Source organism: Pan paniscus, chromosome 13 (genome assembly GCF_029289425.2).
Source record: "Pan paniscus chromosome 13, NHGRI_mPanPan1-v2.0_pri, whole genome shotgun sequence".
NCBI classification, from domain to species: domain Eukaryota; kingdom Metazoa; phylum Chordata; class Mammalia; order Primates; family Hominidae; genus Pan; species Pan paniscus.
Window position 1 is genome coordinate 48,936,274 of NC_073262.2, and position 4,912 is coordinate 48,941,185.

The window sequence follows — 4,912 nt, forward strand, 5'->3', positions numbered from 1 at the left end:
GTGGGGTATCTCTGAGAACATGTTTGCCCTGCTCCTGAGGGTTTGCTTGGGAAAGTACTTACTTCAATGGGAATAGATGCCAGCTCTGCAAATGGGGATGCTGGCTTGGCATCCCCACTCACCTTGAGGCAAGCAGGAGGGTGTCTGGGCCCTCTTAGAGCAATTCTTCTGCAGGTCCCTTGGCTAAACCCCACATTCCCAGATCTCAGTGTGGATCTTCTGTCTCAGAGCTAGCATTTTCTAATACATTGTGTAGTTATTATGTGTACTGGCTGAAGCCTGGGTTCAGCTCCGGGCTTTGCCACTTCGTGATGTGCAATTTGGATGAGCTTTCTAATGTTTATTTTCTCTATTTCCTCATCTGTAACATGGGGAGAAAATAATAATACCTACCTCAGAGGATTGTTGTGAGCATTAAATGAGTTAATAGATTATACGTTATACATAGTAAATGCTTAGTACACTTAGAAATGTTAGTCAGAACTCATGTCTAACGCACTGTGTAGCCTCAGAAAAGCCCTTGCCCCATCTCCTAGCTGGGTTTCTAGCATCTGAGGGCCCTAGTTCTCTCCCATTTCACCAGTCAGTCCCACCCTATTTGGCTTCCAAACACTCATGGCATGTTAGCAGTGCAGCTGGGCACAGGTCTGGAATCCCTCTCTGAACGAAGGGCCTTGACGGTAGTTTGGGTGATAATCATGATGATTCACTTTTTCTCTTTTGGTTCTAAAGACCACCCCCTTGGGTGTGGGCTGGGAAATACTCTGCAATTTACAACAGTGCCAATTCTTGGTGAGGCTCATCTAATTTTTAAAATTCTTTTTATCATATATTTTTGGTAGGGGATGTGGAAAAGTACTTGGTAGGAGAAAAGTATCTGGAAACAATGACCCATAAAGACATCCATAAAGGTGTCCGATCCTGGAAGGCAAAGAGAAGAGGCACAAGCTGATGCTCCCTCCTGTCTCGGCCTCTGAAGCGGGTGGAGTCTTGGAAAACTTCTTGATTCTGATGGAACTTCTTTTAATGGTCTTAGTACCCTAAGTAATTACCCTTAATATGCAGGTGAAATTTTCCAATCTTTTCTGTCCTTTTTTGGCATGCTTGAGTTTACAGTGGGTATATTGTGTATTTTACTGCTTTTCACTTAACATTATATCACAAGCATTTCCTCAACTTATTAAAAATTCTTTGTAACATCATTTTCTTGCTGTAGAATATTTAATTCCAAGTCTGCATCATAATTCTCTTAACATTCCCCTAATGATGCAAATTTAAATAGTTCTATATTTTTTCTATGGCAAATAGAGCTGTTATAAGCCTTTTTTAAGCGGAAATTTTGGCCCATATTTCAGCATATTGTTTTCAGGATAGACTTTGAGAGGTACAATTTTTGGATCAAAGAATACTAACAGTTACAAGATTCTTGGCACACTGCCACATGTACTGTCAGAGAGGTCATGCCCACGTTTATATTCACTAGCCAGTGCGAGCCTAGTGACTTTGGGTAAGAGTCTTTTAAATGATCTCTGGCCTAATTTAATATGTTAAAATGCAATACACACAGGTACACCCATATTTACTACACATATATATGCACATACATGTATATATACAAGTGTATACATACACATCTACCTATCTATATCTAAATCGAATCTATCTATCTATATCTACATCTCTATAAAGTTGACCCTTGAACAATGTGAGGGTTAGGAATACCACCCCCATCCCTACACAGTCGGAAATACATGAATAAGTCTTTTGACTTCCCCAAAACTTAACTACTAATAGATTACTGTTGAGTAGACGCCTTACCTATAACCTTAATCAATTGTTGTATGTATCATATAGTATATTCTCATCATAAAGTAAGCTAGAGAAAAGAAAACGTCACTAAGAAAATCATAAGGACTGCGTGAGGTGGCTTGCACTTGTAATCCCAGCTACTTGGGAGGCTCAGGTGGGAGGGTTGCTTGAGCCCAGGAGTCCAAGGCTGCAGTGAGGTATGATTCTACTGCTGCACTGCAGCCTGGGCAACAGAGAGAGACCTATGTCTCAAGAAAATTATAAAGAAAGAAAATCATAAGGAAGAGAAAATATATTTGATATATTTACTATTCATTAAGTGCAAGTGGATCATCAGAAAGATTTTCATCTTCATGTTGAGCAGGCTGAGGAGGAGGCGGGGTTGGTCTTGCTGTCTCAGGGGTGGCAGAGGTGGAAGAAAATCTGCATACGAGTGAACCTGCTCAGTTCAAATCCGTGTTGTTCAAGGGTCAGTGGTGTATATATACATACATATATACAAACATACATGCATATATGTATTTTTTATTAGTAATGCAGCTGCACATTTTCTTCCTGTTAGAATCATTTTTCAATGGCAGGTGATTTATAGTGGGTGGAATAAACAAGCTACAGAACTTCCTTCTACCTCCCTGGGGGTAGCTGCAGTTAGCTGCCAAGAATTCCAATTCAGCTTTGCTATTTAAAATCTCCAGCCTTGTTTTAAAAATCAAACATGTCTGTGAGGGGAAAATCTCTCTCCATGTAAACAAACAAAAAATATCTTTCTGATAATACATTTCAACAGGGTATTGAAAGGAATGAAAAATACTTATGGTAAAGAGCTTTCTTCACTTTTAGGCACCTCTGCATCTCACTACATTGGCTAATTCTAAGTTTAAGGAAGAAGAAAGGAGCAAGGTTTATCACCCCCCACCCCCCCTTATTTTGGGAGGTTTTTTTGTTTGTTTGTTTGTTTGTTTGTTTGTTTTTGAGACAGAGTCTCGCTGTGTCACCCAGGCTGGAGTGCAATGGCCCAATCTTGGCTTACTGCAACCTCTGCCTCCTGGGTTCAAGCAGTTCTCCTGCCTCAGCCTCCTGAGTAGCTGGGATTACAGACACGTGCCACCACACCTGGCTAATTTTTGTATTTTTAGTAGAGACAGAGTTTTGCTATGCTGGCCAGGCTAGCCTCCAACTCCTGGTCTCAAGTGATCCGCCCACCTCGGCCTCCCAAAGTGCTGGGATTACAGATGTGATCCACTGCACCAGGCCTATCACCCCTTTTTTACTAATGAGGAACAAAACTCCAAGAGGAGAGCCACCTGACTCTGCTCCATGTCATCTCCCAGGAGCTGCCTTGTCTTATTCACCTAGTGAGTATCAACTGCAAGACACCAACAGATTCATTCAATTGTCAGCCCACATGTGGTGTCTAGTAATTGCACAGGTACCCAGTATTGAATGGATGACTAGTATTGCTCTGGTATCTAGTATTGCACAAATATCTAGTATTGCACAGGTGCCAGTATTGATCAGATGCTGGTACTGCACAGCTATACCCAGTATTACACAGGTACGTATTGCCCAGGTGCAAACATTGTTTGATGCTAATGTTGTACAGCTGTCCAGTATTGCACGGGAGCCAGTATTGCTCAGGTGCCCAGTATAGAATAGGTGCTTAGTATTGCATAGGGGCCAGTATTGCACAGGTATTCTGCATGGCACATGTGTTGATATTACTCAGATGCTAGTGGTACACAGCTGTTCAGTAGTGCTTAGATGCTAGTATTGTACAGGTGCCAGTATTGCCCAGGTGGCTAGTATTCCACAGCTAGCCAGCATTGCACAGGTGCCCAGTATGGAACAGATGCTAGCATTGCACAGGTATCCAGTACTTATAACATATGTGAAGCCTGCTCCCCCTGGCATCTCCATGACCTCATTTCTTAGGAAAATGAGAAAGTGGGACATGAGTCCCATACTGGATTTTATGACCTTGTCTGAAACACTTGCCTGACTTCTAGCACAACTTTTTTTGGTCTCATGTTCTCACATGGGCGCAGGATGGCATTCCGACCTGAGAAGCGTGTCAGAGCTGAGCCGGGGAAGAGTAGTGAACTTGGAATCATCTACGTTTTCTTCCCTCCTGTGTCCCTCCCACCACACACTCCACACACATGCCTCGGCATCCCTTTTGGCGATCCTGTCTCCAGATGAAGAGGGAAGGTGGTGGGCCTTCTCACTATTCTCCCTGCTTCCTCCCTGCCTGGAGGGACGAACTTGGCAGAGAGCTTTCTAATACTCATCCCAAAGAAGAAAACTTGCAGGATAAAATTTCTGACTCAGGTCAAAAGTCTGGGTGGAATGGCCTTCCCCCTGGCCTCCCAGAGGCATAGAGGCCAGGCCTCATGAGGTAGCCCTTCTGAATCCTTTGCTTTCATTTTCTCTTTGGGATCCTAAATAGGTATCTTTTGTTGCAGAGGAGCTGCAGATGTGTCTATGTGATACTTAAAAACTTGGTTTATTCCATAGAGATTTTAGTACAAAGGCAGATGAACGGTCTTCATCCACAAACTCAACAGGTCTAGTTTGGTCTTTTGCTCCAGGGGCTATTGTGTTCTGTACACATGGTGCTTCATAACCAATTCAGGGTCATATTGATTCACAATTGTGTTAAAAGAGGATTTTGGTGCTCACTTACGCAGCACATATACTAAAATTGGAATGATACAGAGAAGATTAGCACGGCCCCTGTGCACGGATAACATGCACATTCATGAAGCGTTCCATATTTTTATTTAAAAAAAAAATTAAGAGGATTTTGTCTCATCCTGAAAGATCTCTCATAAGGTGCTTTTCCCTGTTCAGGCCTCAGTAATTTCTAGGCTGTCTTCCTCCCCAGAGTACAACCTCTAATTCCTCTCAACATTGGATGCAACATAATTTGCAAATCTGACCATATCTGCACCCACTTTCCTCCTGTAAAGGGCTCTTACCACCTTCAATTACAGCATAGTGGCCAGCCCCCTCATTAGCTGATTCTTTGCAGTCTCTGTGTCTGGAGTCATCCTCGGTTACTTCCATACATGCCTGAAGCTGCAGGAAGAATTGCACACTTGCA

General features: G+C 42.7%; 1 non-coding gene across 1 annotated transcript; it reads left to right on the forward strand.

Annotated features, from left to right (window-relative positions):
* Positions 1 to 4,480: 4,480 nt before the first annotated feature.
* On the forward strand, positions 4,481 to 4,587 carry LOC112439238 (U6 spliceosomal RNA). Its single transcript, XR_003027520.1, has one exon. It is a non-coding gene; the product is annotated as a U6 spliceosomal RNA (small nuclear RNA).
* Positions 4,588 to 4,912: the final 325 nt, after the last annotated feature.